Source organism: Lolium rigidum, chromosome 5 (genome assembly GCF_022539505.1).
Source record: "Lolium rigidum isolate FL_2022 chromosome 5, APGP_CSIRO_Lrig_0.1, whole genome shotgun sequence".
In the NCBI taxonomy this organism is placed as follows: Eukaryota; Viridiplantae; Streptophyta; class Magnoliopsida; order Poales; family Poaceae; genus Lolium; species Lolium rigidum.
Genome location: NC_061512.1, coordinates 54,254,791 through 54,268,126, shown reverse-complemented (window position 1 = coordinate 54,268,126; position 13,336 = coordinate 54,254,791). Strand labels below are relative to the sequence as shown.

Genomic DNA, 13,336 nt, shown 5'->3' with positions numbered 1-13,336 from the left:
TCTACACTTTTGTTGGATGATGAACACATTGCGTAGGATTACACGAACCCTCAATGCCGGAGTTAACAAGCTCCACAATAATGCTCATATTTTAGTAACCTTTAGTGTAAGATAGATCAATAGACTAAACCAAGTACTAGCATAGCATGCACACTGTCACCTTCATGCATATGTAGGAGGAATAGATCACATCAATATTATCATAGCAATAGTTAACTTCTCAATCTACAAGAGATCATGATCATAGCATAAACCAAGTACTAACACGGTGCACACACTTGTCACCTTTGCACACGTGCGGGAGGAATAAAACTACTTTAATAACACATCACTAGAGTAGCACATAGATAAATTGTGATACAAACACATTGCAATCATAAAGAGATATAAATAAGCACCTCACTATGCCATTCAACAGTGAATAAGTATTCTGTGAAATATGGCCTAAGAGACCCAGACGGTGCACACACTGTCACCTTTACACACGTGGGACGAGGAGTCTCCGGAGATCACATAAGTAAAACTCACTTGACTAGCATAATGACATCTAGATTACAAGCATCATCATATGAATATCAATCATGTAAGGCAGCTCATGAGATTATTGTATTGAAGCACATAGGAGAGAGATTAACCACATAGCTACCGGTACAGCCCCGAGCCTCGATGGAGAACTACTCCCTCCTCATGGGAGCAGCAGCGGTGATGAAGATGGCGGTGGAGATGGCAGCGGTGTCGATGGAGAAGCCTTCCGGGGGCACTTCCCCGCTCCGGCAGGGTGCCGGAACAGAGACTCCTGTCCCCCAGATCTTGGCTTCGCGATGGCGGCGGCTCTGGAAAGTTTCTGTGGTTTTCGTCCAAAGCCCCGAGGTTTTTAGGTCAGGGGCTTTATATAGGCGGAGAGGCGGCGCGAGGAGGGCTTGCGGGGGGCCCACACCCTAGGGGGCGCGCCCCCCTTGGCCGTGCCGGGGTGTGGTGTGGTGGCCCTGCCCCCTTCTCCGGCGGTTCTCGTGTGTTACTGGATGCTTCCGGGTAAAATAGGAACCTGGGCGTTGATTTCGTCCGATTCCGAGAATATTTCGTTACTAGGATTTCTGAAACCAAAAACAGCGAGAAAACAAGAACTGGCACTTCGGCATCTTGTTAATAGGTTAGTTCCAGAAAATGCACGAATATGACATAAAGTGTGCATATAACATGTAGATAACATCAATAATGTGGCATGGAACACAAGAAATTATCGATACGTTGGAGACGTATCATCGTCCTCGACGGCTCGGACTGCATCGACTTCGGCATCGACAACCTCCACGACTGCCTCGACGCGTCTCCGTCACTCTCCTCGCGCACTACGCGCTTGCGGCTACATCGACACCGGCACCCGCCCACGACATCGACCACGGCAATCCCTCGCGCGGCTCCCTCGACCAAGGTTGCAGCACCCACGCTCTCGGCTACCTCGACATTGGCACAAAGGGCTACCACCTCGCCTGCGCCTCACCAGCTTCTTCTCCAGTCTGACCGTCCGCGACGCTACTCTTGTTCACGTCGCTACCGCTACGACTGCGGGGGGTGTTAGAGATATATTAGGTAGTATTAGATGTCACGGGATTTGTATAGGATTTGTCATTCATCTCCTGCCTTATCTCTAGGAGAGCTTCTTAGCCTCCAAATCTTGTACTCTATATATACTCGCCCATGAGGCGTAATACAACATCCATCATATTCCGCATATCTCTCTCCCTCTCTATCCTTCTACACCCACCACTCCTCTGCAAACTCTATAAACACGGGTGTCCTCTCCTGTAATCAGGCACACACCGAGCACCAAAGATAGTTGCCCAGCGACAAGAATCCACACGATAGATAGCACAATGCAAGGGAACCGGCCGGCCGGCGTGCGTCTCCTTCGCCTCGTCATCGCCGTTCTTCTCCTTGTGGCATTTGCCGCTCCAGCTCGCGCCCAGGGCCACATTAGTACCGAATCCCTCACACCCGACAGTCAGGCGTGCGGGAGCCCTTGCGCTGGCCATGGACAACCCTACACCGGCCATGGTTGCAAATTTGTATACCACAACAGTCAACAGGTGCTGCTTCTACTGGACATGCATTCTACCAGTCTATAATCATGCATTCTGACTTCTGAGACGAAGATGACTCAGCTAGGATGATATTCATTGAAAAACTTCATACACGCATCATAAGTAATTTCCAATATATAATTTAATTACAAGAAGCAAAGATTGCACATAGAGCTTCAACAGAAACACCTTAAAAAGGCTAATATCCACTAGTATTATCAAAATACTTAAATACACCCAGTTCTTTTGTGGTACCACTACAGGAATCTGGGGATATGCCGACGGCCGCCGGCCCTCGGCGTAGCACAGGGTGGCCCTCGGCACAAGGTACGCCGACGGTGCCCCTCGGCGTAGCTCCTCGGGGAAGGTCGGCCTCGGCAGAGCACAGGCGCCCCTCGGCGTAGACGTCGCCGTCGGCGTAGCCGCAGAGGGCCGACGGCTGGCACCACCCGTCGGCGTAGCGGCGCTCGGCGTAGCAGAGTGACCGGAGCCGTCCGTCTAACGGTCGTTTGTGCTACGCCGAGGGGCACACCGTCGGCATAGCGCACCACGTGGCGTGCCCGTGGCTTCCCTGGTAGCATCAACGCCGCCTCTACGCCGAGCGCCGCCCCGTAGGCATAGCGCGCCACGCGGCGTCTCCTGGTTCGCCTGGCGAGCGTCTACGCCGAGCGCCGCCCGTCGGCATAGCATGCCACGCGGCATCTCCTGGCTCGCCTGGCGCAAGCTACCCCGAGGGGTAAGCCGTCGGCGTAGCCAGGACCATTTGGTCCATGTCGACGCTACCCCGAGGGGGAAGCCGTCGGCGTAGCTTGGACCATTTGGTCATTTTTTTGGGTTTTTTTGCTGTTTTCCAGATTTGGCAGATAATAAAAGCACATAAAATTCACATAAAATTCACAGGATCTTCACATGAAGTGCAAATACACATAACATGAAGTGCATACATAGTGTCATAGTGCATACATAGTGCCATAATGTGCATACATGGTGCCATAGTGTGCATACATGGTGGCATAGTGTCGATAAGATACATGGGACAATTAGAGGAGCTCGTCGCCGTTAAACACCGGCCCGGGCCGATTCCTTCCAGTAGAAGCTGCGGAAGAACCACCGGGAGAAGGACCGGGAGAAGTACCGGGAGAAGTACCGGGAGTAGCACCGGGAGAAGGACCACCATGATGAACCGGTGTCATCTCCCTCCCACCACCCTGGTTTCCGGAACATCCCGTTCCCTACACACATGTTCCCGAGATGTTAGCAATTTGCGAGGCAAAGGAAAGCCGTAGTATTTGGTTTGGCGAAGAACTTACCGCTGTTCTCCCATAGTACTCCGCAGCGAAATTTTCCTTCGATGGCATGTTTGGCGCCGGCCCCGGAAAGGGAGGCATCGGCCCTAAATCCACTGTCCGTCCAGTTTGATTGGCCACCATCGACGCCTGCAAGATAGTTTACATGTCAGTCTTTGCAGAAATGAAGCATCAAACTAGGGGAAAGTGGGACTTGTCATCATTTGCGAAAACAAAGGTTGGAACTTACATGTACATATGCCATGTACTCCATGAACTGCTGCTGCTGCTGGTTGAAGGCCACCTGATATTCTTGATGAGCGGCCACGTAGGCCGCCTCGAAGTCAGGCTACAATTTCACAAATTCATGTCTCGTTAGCACTTAGCAATGTATGAACGAAAGTCGGAAAGAGGATGGAAATGAGAGAAACTTACGTCGTATGCGGGTTGCCGAGCCCGACGACGAGGCGGGAGAGGGGGCTGTCCTTGGTGAGGCCCGCCTTGAGACGCGTGAAGGTCGTGGTGAGCTTATGCTTCACGGCCTTGTTCATCATGGCGAGACGGCCATGCGGCAACCCTCCGGACGACAGGACCAACGACTCCTCGTCGACCTCCACGCTCATGGGGTCATCCACCTCCGGGTGACGATGCCTCACCATCACGCAGTAGTTCTCGGCGTCCTCGGCGTAGGTGCCGAAGTACTCAGGGAGCGAGGGCTGAGGCTGCGAGAGATCGGGCTTCTTAAGCCGCATCTTGTTGTATATCTCGAGGTCGGAAATCTCCTCGTCGGGTCCTAACTCGGCCCTCTCGCATCGCGAAAGGAAATGTTGTGAGTACCAACTTTGAACCCGACGGAAAATAAAATGTATACATACCGTCTTCCCCTTGTAGCGCTCGTAGCTGAGGTTTCCCCCACGGTGTGTGCCACCGTCGCCTCGGTTCTCCGCGTTCCGCCTCGCCACGGCTGCAAAGTCCTCGTCCATCTTGAGCCACCTCGTCCTAACCATCTCCTCCCATGCCTCGGCATGCGGCTCGGCCCAATCGGGGATAACCTGAAAATGCAATACTCAACTCAATCTAATGCAATTGCAACTTAGTAGCAATGTACAATCTCATTGACATTTTACTCACCGACATGTAGTCCTCCACCGTCATCTCGTACTCGGCCTTAGCATTCTTACCGACAATGTCCGAGTTCTGGACCCTCTCGCCTCTCTGTGCCCAGAAGTGACCCGCGGACGTGATCCTTTGGTTGTACCACACCTGCGGTGTCAACCTCTCACAAGTCGCCCGCAAAGTCCTGTTCGCGGCCGTCTCCTCAACCTCGGGCGCCACACGATAAAAACACTTCAATCATGCAAAAAAACAATTGTGAGAGTCATGAGTTAGAACATTGGGGTCATCAAATATGAACGAAGCTCGAGAAAATATGTCTTACCCAAAACTTTCTCATCACGGCCTGAGCAGCCGTCGGGAAGCCTACGCCAGGGGCACTCTCATAGTCCGTCCAAGTAGTGGCTAGCTTCTTCTCGCCAGGCTGGGACGGTCCCGAGGGGATAGTACTTGCCCGGCCAGAACTTCCTAAGCAAAGCTCCAATCATGCTTGCTAGGCTGGCGCCCCTTGACCCCCGGAGGAAATGTCCAATTGCTGCACATGAAAATCAAACAATAGCACATGAAAATCAAACATTAGTACATGAAAATCGAAATTGCCAAATTAGTACACTTACTCAGGGCCAGCAGGAATAATAAGGGTCTTCGCCTCATGGGTCTTAGGCTCCTTCCTCTCGTCGGGGACTCTCGCTTCCCCACGAATCTTCAGTGGCTTTGGCCGCCCATCCTCCTCCGGAGTCTCAAACCCGCGGCTAGAGTCCTCCTCGGCTCTAGACTCCGTCTCCGCCTCCTCTGTAGACGGCCCCTCCAAAAAGAACCCGGAAGCAACGTCGCCTGAAGCCGAGGGTGGTGGCTCAAAGTCCGGTCCTCCCCAGCCACCTCCACCTCCACCTCCACCTCCACCTCTGACATAGGCATCCCAAATGGGCCTGCCTAATATAGTACCCGGGGTTTATTGAAGGCCCACTACCCGAAGAATAAGAAGACTCGAGAGCCCAAGATGTATTTAAGGAAAAGATAGAGTTGTAATAGGAAGTGTTATTTGTAATCTGGCGGGATGAGTTAGAAACCATCCCGGACTCTGTAATCCTTGTATAGCACGAATCCCTCGGCTCCACCTATATAAAGGGGGGGTCGAGGGACGAGAAGATCATCGAATCATTGTCTGCAAACCTTAGTTTTCATATTCGTCGAGTACTTTTCGGCTGAAACCTTCGAGATCTACTTGCCCTCTACTTCTAACTAAACCCTAGCCTACAATCCATAGGCATTGACAAGTTAATCCCTTGTCAATTGGCGCCGTCTGTGGGAATTAGAGGCGTAAGGATCTGATCTCGATGGCACGTTCAACATCTTCGACATCGTCAACCGGAAGCAACACTATGGATCGAGGTAAACAGATCGCTACTGGTCCTGTTGATTTTGTTCCTCACCCACCCTCCCGTTTGGATGCATATGCGTATCTGGCGGAGCCCCTGGAGATGACGTTCGGAAGGTTCCACTTTCGCGTCGAGAAGGAAGGATCGTATCGTGTCGAAATTCCGATTTCGTCGGGATCGTCGGCGGTCGATTCTGAATTTTCAAGCTATGCATCATCAACTGAGTCAGAAGAAGAAACTTCGGCAACACACTACGTCAACATCAGAGCAAGAGAGAAACTCGCCAAGATCTTCAGCAACGCATCGTTTGAGTCATCTGCGGACTCATATATAAGCGATGGCTCAAGCGATGTCGACAGTTACGACTTCGTCGACAAATCTCTCACAGTGGGCAAGGTCTTCATCAATCTCAACAATGATGTCACCGAACCCAACATAGATCTGAGTACAAAATATCATCAGATTTATGCTATCGAAGATCAAGAGGAAACATCGGAGGCTTTCGACCAATTGGGAAATCCTTTTGTCGATCCCTCAGATCTAAGGAGAGGTATGGGCACTAAATATGTCGGGCCCACACCACGCGTCAGAGTCCAACTTCCACCAGGCAGCCTGGGATAGAGCGGCAAAAGCCATAGATGGTTCAGAACCAATGACGACAACAGCTACAGCTCAAGAACTGCAAGCTTATCAATATATGCTCGCACGAACTGCCCGAGAAATAGAAAAACAGACAGCTGAGTTGAACAGGAGAAAGGCGGCAGCTTCTGCATCCAGCAGGAGAAGGGCAGATCTAAGTGGACGAGTCTAGAATTTCGGGTGATAGCCACGGGGAGGCTCGGAACGAGAGGAAGATCAAGGCTACAACACATACCCGAAGCAGACAGAGAGTACTTGGTTCAAAACCTCGACATGTCCTTTATGTCGATAGATACAAGAGGAAATATTATCCCTAGGACACCAGAAGCTGGGTATATGGCGACTCAAGCTTACATCCTCGCATCCAAGCCACCCCCAGGAGATCCAAGGGAAACATTATACAACATGGCATTGGCAGGAGTTGGAGCTATGGGGACAGCATTCGTAGCAACGCCTCCCGAAGGAGCAGCAAGGCAAAATAGTCCACGACCTGCAGCAATAACGGCGGCAGCTCCGGAAGGACCAAGTGGAGCAAGAGACACAGGAGTACAAGCAAGGGTCGACAGAGCAAGGCAAAGCAGAAGAGATCATCGGCAGTCCCGGAGCTTAATGACGAGGATATGTGCGGTCTACCGTGCTTCACGAGAAGAGTCCGAAAAACTCGAGTCCCCTCGGGATTCAAGTTACCCGATCACTTCAAAAGTTCGACGGCCTGCAAGACCCGGAGGACTGGCTAATTGATTACCTCGAGACGGTAAAGCTAACTGGAGGAACTAGAGCAACAGCCATGCAAAGTATTCAGGTGCACTTAAGTGGAGCCGCACGATCTTGGATCAAAAAACTTGCGCCAGGATCCATCGACAGCTGGGAAAGTTTCGAGGACGTATTCGTCAAGAACTTCAGGTCCACGTGCAAAAAACCTGCATCGTTGGAAGAGCTGAGGGCGTGTCGACAAAAACCAGATGAGTCAATGAGAAAATACATCCAAAGGTGGAACATCATAAAAAACTCGGCAGAAAATATATCTGACGAGAGAGCAATAGATGCGTTTGTCGCAGGAATCAGGCGCGGAGATTTTGTTGAGGATTTGGGGAGGACCAATCCAAAAACAGTATCCGCATTGATGGAAATAGCAAATAAATGGGCAGACGGAGAAGACGCTGTCCACAATAAACGACACAGGTCGCCAGAGGAGGACCGTGGTCGAAATTATCAGTCAAGGCGACGATTTCCTCGACAGTACCAGAACTACGACGCCCCAGGGCAAATCTCGGCTGGATTCCGAGCCAACGCAGGAGGAAACAACAGAGATGATTATCAGAGAAGCAATGAGCAGCGAAGCGATAATAGGGACGACTCCCGCAACAGACAAAATAGTGGGCCAAGGTTTTCAAGACCTTTTGTGTCCCCCGAGGAAATGCTGAACGGACCGTGCCAGATGCACTTTTTCCTCGACAGCAACGGGAAAAGACAGTCAGGACACCTGCAGAAAGACTGTCGAAATTTTCAGGCAATGTTCAGATGCGCAGAAAATGCTCACGCTCGAGCAGCACAGAGAAATCCTCGGGAGCCCAGGAGCGAAGTTCACCTACCGCCACCTCCCGCGATTACAGAGGACAATCGACACCAGCTCAGAATAGCGGCAGCACCTGCACCACCACCCTATGTTGATCCTAACTCCAACGGAGCAGTGTCGATGATTCAGAAGGGAAGGCCATCCAATAGAGCTCAAAAAGTAATCTCGCGACAGGTGTTCATGGCAGAGAAAATGCCTCCACCAACAGTTGAGTACCTCAATTGGTCAGGGCAAGACATCGGCTTCACCATAGCGGACCACCCGCAGCAAGTTCCTCGACCAGGGCAGTCAGCACTTATTCTGCCGGCAGTTATCGCAGGATTTGACGTTTCTCGAGTATTCATAGATGGTGGCAGCAGCTTAAACCTCATGTATGCAGATACATTGAGGAAGATGAACATATCCTTAGCAAACCTGAAGCCAACAGACACAAGGTTCCATGGCATCACACCAGAGAAACCAAGTTACCCATTGGGGAAGATCAACCTCGACGTTCAGTTTGGAACCCGAGAAAATTATAGAATCGAGAAGCTGGAGTTTGAAGTCGTGGATTTCCCATCGCGATACCACGCTTTGTTGGGACGACCAGCATACGCTAGATTTATGGCAGTACCACACTATACATACCTGTTATGGAGACTTGCTCGGACCCAAGGGACCAATCACGGTCAAAGGGAGTTTTGCCTTAGCTGATAAGTGCGACAAGGATTTCCATCGGTTATCAGAAACCTTCGGGATGCAAGCTGAATACTTGGCGTCGAAGAGCATGACTGATTACGACGTATTGCCAGACGTCGGAAGGCCAAATAAAGAATCAACTTTCAACACGAGAGAAAAATTCTAAGGAGGTGCAGATTCACCCGACGAGATCCAAAAAAGACGACATCCATTGCAAACAACATGGATATCGCATAGAAAGCGCGCTCGTCGAGTTCCTCCGTGAGAACTGGAAAATCTTCGCATGGTGTCCAGCTGACATGCCAGGAGTACCCAGGGAACTTGCCGAGCACCACCTAAATTTGGATCCAACAGCGAAACCAATCAGACAACCTTTGCGGCGTTTTCGGAACCAAACCGCAAAGCCATGCTATCGAAATAAATCGACTAGAGGAAGCTGGTTTTATCGAGAGAGATATCTACGAAGCCACATGGGTAGCTAACCCAGTGATGGTGCCGAAGAAAAACACGACGGTCCTTCGCATGTGCGTCGACTTTACGTGTCTCAACAAACATTGCCCTAAGGATCACTTTCCCCTCCCAAGGATCGATCAAATTATCGACTCCACGGCAGGTTGTGAACGTCTTTCCTTTTTGGATGCATACTCTGGTTATAACCAGATCAGATTAAAAGAAGATGATGAAGCCAAAACAGCGTTTATTACACCTTACGGCGTGTTTTGCTACAAGACAATGCCCTTCGGTCTAAAAAATGCGGGAGCAACATATCAGAGGATGATGCAGAAGTGTTTAGCAACACAGATTGGGAAAAACGTGCAAGTATACATCGATGATGTCGTCATAACATCAAAAAAGGGAACAACGCTGATCGAGGATCTCAAAGAAACTTTTGACAACCTCGACAAATTCTGCCTCAAGCTGAACCCGACGAAGTGTTCTTTTGGCGTCCCAGCGGGAGAACTTACGGGGTTTCTAGTTTCAGCAAGAGGGATTGAAGCAAATCCCGACAAAATACAAGCCATAGTAACAATGAGGAAGCCAACGAAGTTGAAAGAAATACAGCGACTAAGCTGGGCGAGTCGCAGCTTTGAGCGGATTCGTCGCCAGGTTAGGAGAAAAAGCGCTACCATTTTATGCGCTGATAAAGCAAGGAGATAAATTCCAGTGGAACGAAGAAGCTGATCGAGCTTTCGAGGATCTAAAGCGAAAAATATCGACACCACCAATCCTGGTGGCTCCTAAGGAAAAGGAACCTCTCCTGCTGTATATTGCAGCCACGCCCCAAGTGGTTAGCACGGTGTTAGTTGTCGAAAGAGAAGAAGAAGGAAAAATCCATGGAGTACAGCGACCAGTATACTTCGTGAGCGAAGTCTTGTCGCCCTCAAAACAAAGGTACCCTCAGTACCAAAAGCTAGCATATGGAGTGTTCACGACAGCACGAAAATTGCGCCACTATTTTTCGGCACACGATCATAGTGGTCAATGAAGCTCCTTTATCAAATATACTCGAACAACCCGGAAGCTACGGGTCGTGTCTCCCTTTGGGGAATAGAACTTTCCCCTCGGGACATCACGTATGAAAAAGAAAAGCAATAAAGTCGCAAATACTACCGGACTTCATCGCGAGTGGATGGAGTTGCAAAATACTGAGACCCCGAGTTTATCGAGAACCTGGACTATGAATTTTGATGGGTCCAAGAGGCTAGAAGGGGCTGGCGCAGGAGTAGTACTCATATCACCTGAAGGCGACAAGTTGAAGTACATCCTTCGGATAGTCGTTCCCTAACGCATCTAACAATGAAGCGGAATATGAGGCTCTCATACACGGGATGAAGATGGCGAAAGCACTGCGGAGCAACTCGACTAAAAATCTTTGGCGACTCACAGTTGGTAGCTCAGCAAGTTATGAACCAATGTGACGGAGTCAATGATAGCATGATGGCATACAAGGAGGTGTACAATGAGCTCGAGAAATTGTTCGATGGATGCGAAGTAAATCATATTAGCAGATTGAGCAACGACGAAGCCGACGTTCTTGCAAACATCGGGTCGCGAGTGCCTTGCGGTCCCACCAGGTGTATTTTGGGAGGAGATAACAGAGAGATCCATCGAGACGACAAAATCAAAAAGAAGGAGAAGAAACCCTCGGGGGCTATCAAGGAGAAGCAAGAGGAAGAAGAAGAAGAGCAAGACCTGGTCCTAGTAATACAGATACCATGGATGCAGCCATACATATCATATATCCTCAGGAAAGAAATACCCGATGATCCAGTTGAGGCAAGGCGAGTAATTCGACGCTCCAAAGCTTTCACGGTGGTTAAGGGAGAATTATATAGCGAAGTATTTCAGGCGTCTTGCAAAGGTGCGTTACACCCGAAGAAGGAAGAATAATTCTAAAGGACGTACATGAAGGAATATGTGGCCACCACGCAAGTAGTCGAGCTATCGCAGCCAAGGTTTTTCGAGCAGGATTCTACTGGTTGACAGCAATTGAGGATGCTAAGGACATAGTACGAACTTGCGATGCGTGTCAAAGGTTCGCCGCAAAACCTCACTCTCCAGCAGCAGAGCTAGCACCAATACCTTTGTCATGGCCCTTTGCACAATGGGGACTCGACATGGTAGGCAAGTTACACAAATCGTCGCCGGGAGGAAAGGAATACATGCTAGTAGCTGTCGACAAATTCACAAAGTGGATAGAAGCGAAGCCGATAAATTCACCGAGACGGAGCATCTGCGGTAAAATTCATAAAAGACCTCGTCTTCAGATTTGGAGTGCCCAACAGCATCGTCACAGACAACGGCAGCAACTTCACGTCCAATGAATTCAAAGACTATTGCGAAGAGGTGGGTATCAAGCTGAACTTTGCATCAGTTGCACATCCTCAAACCAATGGGCAAGTCGAGAAAGCCAATGGCATCATCTGCAATGGCATCAAGAAGCGCTTGTTAGGACCACTAGAAAAAGCTCGACATACATGGCACGAGGAACTACCAAGTGTGTTGTGGAGCATCCGAACAACTCCAAATACAGCGACACGGAAACTCCGTTTTTCGGTACATGGAGCGAAGCGTATTGCCAATCGAGATAGAGCACAACTCTCCACGTGTCGCGGAGTATGACGAAGAAACGTCGAGAAAAGCGCTAGAAGATGATGTGGACGCACTTGATGAAGCTCGAGATGAAGTATTGTCTCGAGTAACCAAATATCAACGGGACTTGAAGAATTACCACGGTCGACGTTTGCGGCCAAGATCTTTTCAAGTGGGCGACCTAGTTCTTCGGCTCACGCAAAAAGTCATGAAAAACTCGAGTCACCATGGCTCGGCCCTTACATCGTCACGGAAGTAATCGGAGGAGGAGCATACGGGATAAAGGACAAGAAGACAGGGGTGGAGGAGCCAAACCCCCGGAGCGTGGCGCAACTCGGGCGGTTCTACGCCTAGAGTCGAAATATAGTCCTTGTAAAACTTCAATGTACTGAAACGCCCGCGAGTTTTCGAGACGCACTCTTTTCCTTTTCGGGGCACCGAGTGGGGCCGGAGAAGGTTTTTAATGAGGCGGGCTCGCGGTGCTGCAATATAATAAAGATAGTGGCTATATCACCTTTTTCTTTATCAACGTGACCAAAGTCATCGCTCAGACGAATTTCAATATAGTTCATCGATAAAAGAAGAAAAAAACCTTGCCTTGGTATTCAAATACCTCGTGAGTCAATAAAAATACAAAATAGTACTCCAGTAAAAGCTCGGGGGCTCATATTTGCCTTCAATATATAAATGCCTTGGTCCACAACCTCGCAAATATACAAATATAGTAAAAAGTCACCGAAACACTCGGGGGCTAGACAAACATAGAAGTATAATGGTTGCTTTACAATATAGTCATGGACTACAAAGAAGAAATTTCTACAAGAAGAAAATAACTAGTCTTGATTCAGTATGTCATCAAGAGTAACTCTGTTCTCTTCAGGAGTAGCACCAAGAAAATCGGCATAATGGCCATCGGCAAAAAGTCGGCATCCATCCGAAGAAGGTCCTCAATCATTTCTTCGGCTATAGGTCGTAACCTTCGTGTTAATCCTATCAACACCAACTCTCCGACGTTTTACCTTTTGATGAACCCTCTCGACAACTTGGGCAAGGTCAAGCTTCGAGTGGCAGATCTGGAGCATGATAAGAGCAAATCTGGCACCAGCTACCAGTTGTGCTTTGACAAAATCGTGGATACTGCGAGCATCCTTGAACCTTTCCATCAATTCAGGAAGAGTTTTTGGTTGGACATTCCGAGGAAACATGGAGTTGTAAACCATGGATAAGGTTTTGGTACAGAAGTGAAGGAAATCACGGGTTTGAGAGGTACGATCCTGAAATCTGGTAATTTGGCGAGTCCTCTCCGGAGTGGCCCAAAACAAAGAACCATGGTCCAAGGAAAGATTGACAAGGAGGTTTGTCCTAGTGTTTACCCTCTCTTCCTCAGCAGTGACATCAATAAAGGCACCTATCAACACAACGAAGGGACAACCTTTAGAAGACAATAGCATGAAGATGAAAGATATCACAAGACGAGACAAACATACCCGA

At 49.4% G+C, this 13,336-nt stretch overlaps 1 long non-coding RNA gene across 1 annotated transcript in view; it reads left to right on the top strand.

Moving 5' to 3' along the window:
• The first annotated feature begins 2,002 nt into the window (after positions 1 to 2,002).
• LOC124658181 overlaps positions 2,003 to 13,336 on the top strand; it is a 29,845-nt gene continuing 18,511 nt past the window's right edge. The window contains exon 1 of the long non-coding RNA XR_006989042.1: positions 2,003 to 2,079. This is a non-coding gene — a long non-coding RNA (uncharacterized LOC124658181). The remainder of the gene's footprint in view (positions 2,080 to 13,336) is intronic.